At 29.8% G+C, this 12,825-nt stretch overlaps 1 long non-coding RNA gene across 1 annotated transcript; it reads right to left on the bottom strand.

The window, feature by feature from the left end:
* Positions 1-7,669: 7,669 nt before the first annotated feature.
* Positions 7,670-8,321, bottom strand: LOC132803929 (uncharacterized). Its single transcript, XR_009639218.1, has 2 exons — positions 8,170-8,321; positions 7,670-8,023 (listed from the first exon to the last, which is right to left on the bottom strand). It is a non-coding gene; the product is annotated as an uncharacterized LOC132803929 (long non-coding RNA).
* Positions 8,322-12,825: the final 4,504 nt, after the last annotated feature.

Below are 12,825 nucleotides of genomic sequence, written 5' to 3'. Positions count from 1 at the left end.
TCTTGAGTGAAGCCGTTTGACTATTTAATCATGGTTGGCTTTTTTGATGATTATCCAATTTTTTTTAAAAAAAAAATTGCGACTTTTTAAGAAATAAATTATTGGATTAAAGAGAGCATGATCTAAGCTTTACTGGGCCTTGGATTTCGAATTTTTAACTGTTTGATATAATATGCAAAGTTACCACCTTTTATTGGTCCATTTAGAGCTACCAATTCTAAATTGCCTTTGTAAGAAACCGAGTATGCGTCCTTATTATTCCTTTTCTTGGAAATACCTAGAAATTAGGTTGTTTTTGTTTTGCTCATTGTGTTGGAAAAGAATGTGTTTGAATTGAAATTTGTTTGCCGTTAAACGAAGTCGTCTAAGTCAATCACATCAAAATTTAAAGTCATATATTCGGAATACAAGACAGAAAAAATCGTTTTAATTGATTAAAATAAAATAAAAAGATTAGCCTGCCTCAACTCATATATATAAGAATTTAATTTGGATAATTAATCTTATTAAAAAAAAAAAAAGAAAGCAAAATTTACATAATTATTGTATCCTACTACTCGAACCCATTTGTTTTTGGTCGGTGTCTAGTGTCTAGAGTCTGTTCCCAGCCTATGGGATCTCTTTTGGCCCGCTTTTAACTGTTTGTTAATGGGAAAATTTTTACGAAAATTTTTAACAGTCTCAATAATTTGTTCTTTTGTTATTGAATCAAAGCGAAAACTATGGTTTCTTTTTTGTTTTTTGCCTTCTTTTGGTAAACAAACAAAAAAGAAAGGATGGTCGATCTTTATTAAAGTTTTATTTTCATATTTGTTAGGGATCAAAAAGAAACTGAGTTTGAAAATTTTTAAGACAAATTACTGCTTTCAAATTACTAAATAAAGATGGAAACACATAATATTGTTGATGTTAAATTCATTGTCAGCAAATTAGTTGTGAAGAAAATCAGAACTCTCACATTCGGGAATATATAGGTGTTTTTTGGACATATTGTATATATATAGGTTGATTCCCATTTCTAGCAAGTGAAATTTTGAAAAGATTTTTGTACTTAGAGCATGACCAATCAATGGAGAATTCAACTAGATTGTTGGGTTTATGTCTATCCTATTGTGAAACTCTCAGAGTCCAAAAATCAGATAAATAGTTACATGCTTTAATTGTTCTGAGCTCAAGTCTTAAAAGAACTCCATAGCAATTAGCAAAAAACACCACCACCACACACCCCCCCCCCCCCCCAAAACCAAAAAAATAAAAAAAAAAATATTTAAGAGAAATTGGAAATAAATTTATGGCTTGTATCAAATTATTGATAAGAATATCAGCAAATATTTCATATTTGTGTTATTTTATATTCAGATCCCGAAAATAATTTCTCTCTCTCACACACACACACAAAATCATTTATTCAATATTCCAAATTTCTAACCTTTATTAGATTTTTCGAAGCCTTTCTAAGAAACTTTTCTGACACCCTTTGACCATGTGCTTCATAATGCATGCTTTTAGGCTTTTGGAGAAATTTTCAATTTAGCCCTTACTTAAAGTTTTTTACTCCAGGTAAAATGTTTCCTTCTTCTTTTCTTTTTATCTTATAATATATGTTAGTTATACATATGTGTGAGTGAGTGGGTGGGTGTGTGTGTGTGTGTGTGTGTGTGTGTGTGTGTGTGTGGAGGGTATTAGGTGTAAACTAATTTCAATAAGAGACGGACAATATGCATTCAGCCTGCGTACATGTTCATATCATCAATCAATTTGCATATTTTGTATGCACAAATTATGCAGTTGAAACAGAAAATTGAAGTACCATGCTTTTACATTGCATGTCAATATCGGAACAGTATGACCATCACATCGTATATATATCTATATTTATATTATTATATATATCTTGCTTTATAAAATAATATCGCATGTTCTCTTGGTACTGGGTTCGATCCGTTGAACATATAATTAATGTAATATATAGTCATTATTTTTTATTAGGAAGAAATTTGTTCCAGATCATCCGAAACAGCGTTAACATGCGGTGGACATATTGTATCGCCATGCAAAATATTATAATGTTACTCGGGACAATCTTGACAAGATAAAAATTGGTTATAGATAATTAATATCCTTGCACTTATCTCTAAGTTTATCATGGACCATAGATGAATGATAAAAAATAAGACTTATATTGACTAGTCAATTTCATTTTACATGTTAATCTTTTAATGCTAAAAGTTTAATAAGAAAAGTCAATTGCAATTATTTAAATTTATATAAAATTATATGAATCTCAATTTTAATATCTACGTCAATATATATATATATATATATATCCCACGATAAGCTAAGAGAGATAGTTCTAGTTAATATATATGTGTTTATATATATTATTTTGATTAATTAATTCATTGATATACTTACTTTCTTTTCTTCGTCAATAAATTAATTCATTGATATAATCACTTTCTTTTCTTCCTCAATATGATATGGATTTTTGCATATCTGTTAATTTCATGTTTAATAATGCCTTCGCCGATAAACTTACATGATAATGATATTTGATACCATCCAATAGTATTTTATATTTTCCTCCCTGGAGTTTAAGGTGGGAACACTACCAAATTGACAGCTTCCAGAATTACCTGAATCTTTTGATGAAACCATGTGATGTCCTTCCAGTCCACCTCGATAATTGTAACTCCATCTTCTTGTTTTCTGCCCTCATTTTTTATTCTATGTGGAAGCTGCGGAACAGTATCTTATTTGAAAGCACCAAGCCTGCTTTGGAAAAGGAAGTCCAAGCTCTTCTTAAGAGATTCGAAGAACACAAAAAGTTTTCAACTTTTAATCGTCTTGCTCGGCTTACCTCTCCTACTACGGAGAATGTGATGAGTTCGTGGAGCCGGCCTCTGTTTGGAGTAATCAAAGTAAACTGCGGCGCCTCTGTTAAAGATAACTCTGCTGGCATAGGAGTGGTTATGCGGAACCACGAGGGCAAAGTCATCAGGATAAAATCGTTCACTCTCAATCTTAGTTTTCCCGAAGCAGCAGAAGCAGCTGGACTTCTTAAAGCGGTCCAGTTGGCCATTGAAGAAGGCCACCGCAGCATCTGTTGTGAAAGCGATGCCAAATCCATCATTCAAAGCTCCAACGATCCTCTCAACATTTCTTGCCATTGGTCTGCAGCCGGATTTATTCAAAAAATCTTAGCTTTACGTTCAATTTTTCATGCTATTTCTTTTGGCTGGGTTCCAAGGAATGTTAATCATTTAGCCCATTTAGTGTCCAAGTGGGGGTTGAATCGTTGTCCTGGTGTCTACCCACCTTGGTTAAATTTTGACCTTTTTGAAGAGACTGTAAATCAGGATAGCGGCTGAAATGCTTCTCCCTGATATGTGTTTTCTTGAAATACCTACCTAGCCTATTTTGGTTAATATAACAACCCCTTTCAGCCAAAAAAAAAAAAAAAAAAACTAGTATTTTATATTTTCTTTATATGTTTTTTAAGATTCCAGCAATTATATATTGTTTTTGGTTAATGATGTATGTAATATATATATATATATATAGGATCTTTTATGGTGCACATATTTTTAAAGACGATAATTGTATATAAACTGTTATCAATATTATACACAAAAATGATGATTTTTTAAAAACCGTCATCAATACTATACACAAAGAGAATGATTTTTTAAAAATCGTTGTTTTTGATGCCCGCACGATGAAAAGATAATAATGTCCACATCATAAAATTCATATGTATATATATAGAGAGAGAGATTCATGTCTCCAAAAAAAAAAATCAAAATATCCATCCATAGAGAGGAGAGAGATTCTTGGGTTTTAGAGAATCTCTAATAGTTATTTCTATTGAAATCTATGTACTATTGATTTTAGAAAGTGTTCATACTTATATGGTATTTTTTCTATTTAATAGATAATATTTTAGACAATTTCTCTCCAATGGATTCTGTTTAAAATGTCTTGAAATGCTAATGTGTAATTTTTTATTTTAAAATTATATTTAATTAAAAAAATCAAAAGCCCACGTAGAAGTTATTTTTCTTTTAACAAAAGTCAATAAAAATAAATAAAATACTAACTCAGGCTGTCTAACAGAGCTTCCAGAAGTAGACAGTGTCCTTCACAGTTTCTATTTCTTTTGTTGCCACATCAGCTTGACAAAATTGATGCACAGAATTATTGGAGATGATTTTTTTAAAACATTATCTATTTATCTGATGTAGCAAAGAATTTTTAAATGAACAGAATCAATGTACAGAGTCATTGGAGATGCTCTTAAAGTCAATTTCAATCTTTAATTAAAAAATCACATAATGAAAAAAAAAAAAAAAGCTTATGAGAAAAGAGCTATTATGTTTTTTTGTCAATAATAAGGGTTTAATTACTCTATAAATAAAGAAAGATACTCTAAATCCCCATCTCCAAAATAAATATTTTTCTTTTAAGTAATTATATATTAAATTAAGAAAGATTGAGTTTCACTCCAAATCACATATCAAAATCGACATCTCTTTGAGAAATCAATTAGAGCTTTTAATTAACTAATCCCTTTTGGGATATCTGGATAATGACAAAGTTGGTGCTAATATAATTTTTTAAGAAAATAAATTTTTTTTTTGTTTGGATAATTTTTAAAAGGAGCAATTTGTGGACCTAGCATAATATAAATCTTCCAATGTAGAAAATTGAAAGGGAAAGTAGATCTTCTCAAAAAGGTGTCATTTTAAAATTTTCTGAGGAATTGATTTTACTTATTTTTTAAAATATATTTTTATTGTTTAATTTTAATGTATAAATTTATTTAATTACTTATAAGTTTTATCTTTTTTTATAATTAACCAAACACTATAAAATGTATTCCAAAAAAATATATTCTCTTTAAAAACCAGTTTCACACTTATGATGCACATATAAAGTTAATCCATGCCCTACCTTTCAATAAAGTGGCCATAAGCACTGGTAATGAAAACTAAAATCCTATTACTCAAAGGGCAAAACACAGTTATCAAAATAATTGCTTTTTCAAGGAAAAAAGAAAATACCTAAGAGTTTAAGAATATAGTCTGCTTCCATATGTTTTGCATTTTTTTTGGTTAAATCCATATGTTTTACACATGGATCATCATAGAATGACAGTTGCATATAAAAACTTTTTCCCTGCATAGAAGGCAAAGCAAGTAGAATAAAAAAGGGGATCAAAAGAAAGTTAAAAAAAAAAAAAGGCAAATGAGGTCAAACCCAATCATTTTGTAAAGGTTTAAAAAGGACCAAAGGACTGGGCGGCGTGTGTTTAGAACGTGGTGCTAAATTTTGGTGGAAAACTTGGATAATCATTCTCACTCAATTTTCCCATTTTTTGTCACTTTCTAATCGAATAGTTTGACCATTAGATCTCCACACATGGTATCAGATAAAGTTGTTAAATCTCTCTAAACCTAACTCAATTCTAAAACCTGCGGATATGCCACGTCTTTTGCCTGCCCTTCACAAAAGAATCGGTTCATCTGAGGCTTTTTAAAGCTGTACCTAAAAGTTCACCAATGTTGTTATTATGACGGAGTTATTTTTCATTTGTTATCTTTAATTATGTAATGATTTTTTATTTTAAAAGTTTAATTCAGCGTGATAAACTTTTTTGAACATTGATTTTCACTTATGTTTCTCTCTTCTTCTTTTTTTTTTTTTTGAATAAAATGTTTCTGTTCAAAAAAAAAATTTATTTGAATATACATTTAAATTATTAAATAATATATAAATTTTGTCTCGAGGAATTATTTATAGTGATAAATAGCATTTTGCTTTTAAATTGCTTTAGTTTCCATTCCAATCAATAAATAATTTACCTAATTTAAATTTCGGTTATTATCTTATGGGTAAAAAAGATATTCTTTACTAACAAAATGCTGGTTGACTGCATCGCTAAAGATTTTACTTGATCAAAGATTAGGGTTCAAGTTATATAAACTCTTATTGGGAGCAGAGATACTTATTAATACTCTAATTAAACTCATATGCAATTAGGTATGGAAACACCTTATGGTCCAATACCCAAAAAAAAAAAAACAAATATATATATATATATATATATAGACATATACCTTATATAGAAAATATATTAAAAGAAAACAACAAACTCAAAAACCATTAAAAAAAAAAAAAGGAGGAATGTAATAAACCAATAATAAGAAAAAAAAAAGAATAATAAAGTAGGAGGAAAGTTCCTTGGTAAAAAGGAATTAATGAATACCATTTTTAGTTAAAGCTAATTAATAAAGTTTCTTTTTTTTTGTTTTAATTTTATAAAGTTTTTTTTGGGTGAATAATTTTTATAAAGTTGTTCAGAAGCGTGTGGTCGCCAATAAATATAAGTGCGTGATTGGTACGTATGCTTTATATATTATATATGGCTTTATTTTGTTTAAGGTTGTGAGGCCTCAATTTCAGCCTTTAAAAAAAAAAAAAAAAAAAAAAAAAAAAGGGTTTTTGAAGCCTCAAATGCTTTCATATACGAGGAATCAATTGTAGCATTTCAGGTTTGTCTAAGTTAGCCACCTGCCCACCTTTCTTTCAACCTAACTTCAGGTCTCCGACACCTACTTCAATTTCCCTTAGATTTATATTTTTTTAAAAATATGGGGGAAAAAAAAAAAGAAAAAAAAGAAGAAGAAGAAGAAGAAGAAGAAGAAGGGGGATTGACCTTTTCGCCACATTCTCCCAATTTTATTAGTTTTTGTCGACCTTTTTGAATTCTCAAAAGTAATTTTCCCGTTCACTTTTAGCTGCAAGCTGGATCATGCAGCAGTTTTGGAGTTTTGCCTGAGGAATTGCCTCAATTAACTCTATCATTAACAACAAGATTTAAAATGAATTATCCCCGGTAATACTTTAAAATTATTTTTGTTAAAAAAAAAGAATTTTATTCATCCTTTTTTGGACTAATTTTGTTGTCCATTTATAATCTTAATTAGAGTTTTGAAAAAAATTTAAAAAAATAAAATAAAATTCAATTGGAATATTATGTTCATACAATTATCAATAGTTTAATTTCAAAATCTATTAATATGCCCATATATAGATCATGTGTTTCTTGTGCAACCAATAGCGACACAACAATATTACCCAAAAAAAAAAAAAAAAATAGCGACAACATCAAAGAGAAGTAATTATCAAGGAGGATTAGGCCCCAAGTCATTTCGTTTGTATGTTTAAAATTGGAATCATTTTGTTCCCTCTGTCAATTACTCTTTTGACCCCAATAATAGATCTTTTCTTTTCATAATGTTCGCTAGGGGTGGGCTCGGTGCGGATTGGTTCGGTTTTTGGGGTTTTTTTAAACCTAACCGACCAATTCGGTTTGGATTGGTTACATAACCGAACCGAATCGAACCCAATACAAAAACTGAACCGAATCGAACCGACCATACTTGATCGGTTTGGGTTGGATTTGCGGGTTGGGCCGGTCTGGGCTTCGTGTTGGGCCTCGGCCCAAATTGTATATATATATATATATATATATTTCGAATTTGGTATTTTTTGGACCAAAATTGTATAAAAAAAATTTTAGACCTTTTTAATCATCAATCTATATTTTAAATTAGATATTCTTTTCAAATTATTCTTTAAATTAAATAATTTTAACATACATCCATCCACCTAAACAAAAATACCAAATAAGTTAATTATTAAGCATCAAACATATTAAATAATACAACACATAATCATACAACTATAATACAAATCTACAACTACCACCACCCAATTATAAACCATACATCAACAAATAAAGTATATAACAAGTCTACAACCATTATTATCTACAAAATAAAATACAACCCATATTTGAAATCTAAAATTTTAAAATAAACTTATAATTAAATAAACTAATAATCCATAAAAATAAAAATTAGTTTAAATATTGTTTTCTTCCACATTCTCCATTGCATGAAAAGCCACCAGCAGCAACCACAAGCTCACTACCTCAATAAACCAAATTCCATTCATCCTTCAACAAACATTAAAATTATAAATAAACATTAAACATTAAGCATTAAATGTAAAGAATTAGCAATCAATAAACATTAAGTGTATTACTAAAATATTATCTAACTTAAAAGATAATTGATGATTTGGAATTAACAACAAACTTACCAAGTAATCATATATCAATTAGGTGGAGGTAAACTTTGTTTTGTAACCCAAGATGCTCCTAAACAAATTAAAATATGATATTAGATTAATTAGTAAGCTAAAAGAAGTTGTAAATATTACTAAAAAATTCTAAAAACTCTAAAATAGATAATAAAAATAAAATTACAAATAATAATAATAAAAAAAATTCTTACCCGATAAAAAGTTGTATATGCTTTCCTGGTAAATGCCAACAATTGATAATTATTGATATATGTAAACATAAGAGGAACTAGCTAAAAGACTACAGGTGGAAGATGCTAATCCTTTTAATATTAATAAAAAAGAATCTTCGTTACTGCTTCCTAGTAAACACCATTCAAAATTCAAAAACCACCAGTCTAAATGGTTTTCAAAGTAAGCAAAAACATGGTCCTAAGTACTTTATTAAATAATGGAACATTCCTAAGCATTCCAGCACCAAATACTTAGGCAGTTAAAAACAGGGTTAAATACACTTAGCCCCCCTAAACTATTACCCATTTTCCACTCTAACCCTCAAACTACAAAAAGTATCATATTGCCCCCTGAACTATAGTTTTTTGTCACTTTAATCCTATTATGCATTTTCAACAGTTGAATTTAATAAAATTTGTCATACACAACTAACGGTCAGGTACCTTGAAAAAAAATCAATTTAGCTTCTAAGAACTTTCTTGTCCAACCAAGGAGAAATTGCAAGTTACAAGCCATGGAGATTTTAAATATTAACGGGGGAAGAGCCATGTGTACCTTGGCAGGCCAGTGATACGAGCCTCCTTCAAGTAAATTGCACTACGCCCCAAAGAAGGAGAATTCTTCTCCAACTCTGATTTTAAACCCTACATAACAATTATTTGGGGCATAAATCAATATAGACAAAGTTAAAGGTATCAGCAAGACCAACTCAATCTGCAAATAGAAATAACACAAAAAGTTATTCATATAGGTCATATTATCAGACAAAAGAAGAATTTCACAGATATGATTGCACTTACATGCTTTAAACCTTCATGCAAATGGTTCACTTCGTGTGATATGTGGCATTTAAGGGAATAAACTGTTTCTGTTTCTGAGCTTTCTTCACCACTTTCTTGGCAATGCACCCTAGCATCCCAGCAGATCAATAACATATATTTAACATTTGCAAGAAATTTTAAGCTTTAGAATCATACTCGAAAAACACATATATAACCACAAAAATTTGTTATCTTCGGTCAGTTACGAGCATCAATGTGAAAGAAACCAACCAGATTTACATGATTATAAACTTAAGCAAATATGATGTTCTTAATAACTGGACATAGAAGGACAAATTTTTTAAACACTCCGATAACCCTTTCAAAGAAGGATATAAATGTGAGTGTGTGTGCGTGTGCGTGTGAGATAGATTCATCTCTCCTAATGGTAACATAAATATAACTTCCATTTTTTTACACATGGCTCTTCCCCCGTTAATATTTAAAATCTCCATGGCTTGTAACTTGCAATTTCTCCTTGGTTGGACAAGAAAGTTCTTAGAAGCTAAATTGATTTTTTTTCAAGGTACCTGACCATTCAGTTTGTTCGTTTCTTCTGGAAGCTAAATTATTTGTCCTGCTGATGTAGGTGAACGTCCATGCATCTTAAACTTAAAGTGGGAAGTCAGACTTGAAATAGCTAATTCACAAAAAGCTAAAATCATGAAAGAAAAACAAGATCCTTAGCATGATTTTTAACTGGGACCATGTGTGAAATTGTGTAGACCAAGCTTTAAGTTTTAACTGGGACAAAAGATTTTATGAATTGCCTCCTTAGCATGAATTGTGAGATGCAAAGATCTATTTAATTTTCCAATCCGAAGGGAAGAAGAAAGGAACGAAAAAAAAATAAAATAGAAGTTGCTAACTCGAAATAAAATAAAATTATGAAAGATTTCCTTTCAATTTCAATCAATCAATAATCACTATAATAATAATAATAAGAAATATAATGATTTTTACCTGCAGAGCTTGGGACTTGGGAGGGCGACGAGTGGTGGCGAATGGCGATCGGTGAGAGGGCGACGAGTGGACTGGGTCCGGTGCCGGCTGTTGTTCAAGTGGTGGCGTTGCTTGGGAGTTCAATCGGGTGGTGGCTGGCCGGAGGATGCTGCCTGCGAGTGGCGACTGGCGACGCGAATGCTAGGGCTTCAATTTCGTTTTGTGAGAATCTGAGATTGTGTTGACTGTTGAGTGCTATCACTGTTGTGTATTGTGTTTTCATCTTGAAATCCAACGGTGGTAATTAGATGGTGAGAGATCAATGGCTTACAAAATTTCATAGAAATAATTTAATAAAAATAATTTTTGCAAAATGGCTCTTTGGGTATGAAACGGTTCGGTTCGGGTTGGGTGGGTTAAAATTCCTTCCAACCCGTAACCCGAACCGAAAATCTAACATTTTTATATGTATAACCCGATCCAAACCGACTAAACAATAAAAACCAATCCAAACCGACCCAAATTCTTCGGTTTGGTCGGTTTTGTCGGGTCAGGTCGGTTTTTGCCCACTCCTAATGTTCACAATCATATTTTTAGCTACTTTCAATAAAAAATTACATTTTATTAAATATTCAATTAATTAGATCTGTATGCACTCTTTTTTGTTTTTTTGTTTTTTTTTAATTACAAATGAGGGAGGGGGATTTAAATCCAGGTCAATATATATATATATATATATATATATATATATATATATATATATATATATATATATATATATATATTTAATTATAAATGAGGGAAGGGAATTTAAACCCAAGTCAGTATTTGAACTTTGGATCTGAAAGTGTATACTCAATAAATTTATAATTGAACCAAGCCTATAAAAATCATACACACTCCTTTTAAAAAAGCTTTTTTTAAATGAAATGTGTTGAATCCTAAAATTTTAGATTAAGTATCACAAAGAATGAGCTCTCTTCTTTACCAGCCATAAATTTAACTGGTAAAAAGAAGCATGCCTAAATTAAACAGAATGTTTTTGGTGATTTAACAACAAAAATAGCTGTGTTATTGAGGAATGTCTAATAGAAAATAGGGATATGGAATCTAACAAGACGGATGTAATTGAATTGAATCGGTTCAAAAAACTTAAAGTTGATAATTAGATTAGTGTGATTCGGTTTCAATCTGATGAAACTAATCCAAACCAAATCAATGAAAATATTAATAATTAAGAGTATATATTTAAAAGTAATTAATAATTTTTTTTTGTTTAATTTAATTAAAAAATCAGTTGTATTTGATATATTACTTTAATCAATATTATTTTTTATCTTATTATAAAAATAAATATTTTCATTTTTTAAGATATTAAAGAAATTTTAATTAAAAATTTGGCTATTTTACCCTAGTAAAAAAAGTCAAAATTCAAAGTTTTAGCTATTTAATATATAAAATTCTAAATCTCAAAGTTTATAAACACAAGTTCAAATTCAATCTTAAATTGATTTTCCAATCCAGTGCGAATCAATTATTATCAAATTTAATTAAGCTGAATTTGATTTAGAAATTTATTTAGATTGAGTTGAAAAATATAAAACAATTAGTAATTGGATCAGATTGGTTATTGTCAACATAGGTTGATTTCGAGCCAATGAATACCCTTAATATTGGTTTCAAAATGGATAAAGATCCTTTCCATTTCACTAGAAAATGAAGGATCTCAATTTGAGCCAATCATCATTCATTCTTTTTTTTTTTTTTAATTACAAATGAGGGAGGGGGATTTAAATCCAAGTCAATATTATTATTTTTTTAATTATAAATAAGGGAAGGGGATTTAAACCCAAACCAATATTTGAACTTAGGATATGAAAGTGTATACTCAATAAATTTACCACTTAACCAAGCCTATAAAAATCATACACACTCCTTTTAGGTTTTGTTTGGCAGCATTTTTTTTTAGCTTAAAAATTCTATTTGAGGGTTAAAAGCTCTTTTATAAAAAAATAAATATGTTTGGCAAAAATCAATAAGTATTTATAGACAAAATGAACTTTTTAAAATTGTTTTAGAAAAACCCAAAAGTACTTATTGACCAAAAAATAAGTTTTTTTAAGCTGTTTTAGAGAAGTACAAATTTTGAGCTTCTCTAAATTTTTTTTTTTTTTTTTTTTTTTACCTTATAGGAAAATTTAATAAGCATTTAATACAGTTTTTTTATTTACAACCAAACACTTATTAGCTTTTTAATAAAAGTTTTTTTTTTACAAAAAGATCAATTATACAAATCTCCACAGATCAAAGCTCTATTTTCATCAGTTATATCAAACGGATTCTAAGAAAGCTTAAATGAAATGTGTTAACTTCTCAAATTTTAGAATATGTATAACAGCCCAGACTACCTGCATGCGATATTGTTCTCTTTGGACCTGAAAAATCCTCTTACAATCCAGCCCTTAAGGTTTTAAAACGCCTCGCAATGGTTAGGGGGAATCCTCTTCCAACCCCTACCTATCAATCCCACTGGCACAGGCTTATGGCCCAATCACGATATTGTCCGCTTTAGGCCCAGCCCACATGATTTTACGTTCCCTCATGGGAAGGCCTTATCCACACGCTTATAAGCCATATTTCATTCCCCTTTCCAACCGATGTGAGACTTCACAATCCT

Source organism: Ziziphus jujuba, chromosome 5, assembly GCF_031755915.1.
Source record: "Ziziphus jujuba cultivar Dongzao chromosome 5, ASM3175591v1".
NCBI classification, from domain to species: Eukaryota; Viridiplantae; Streptophyta; class Magnoliopsida; order Rosales; family Rhamnaceae; genus Ziziphus; species Ziziphus jujuba.
The sequence above is the reverse complement of the archived record's forward strand: the minus strand, read 5'-3'. Positions and strand labels throughout refer to the sequence as shown.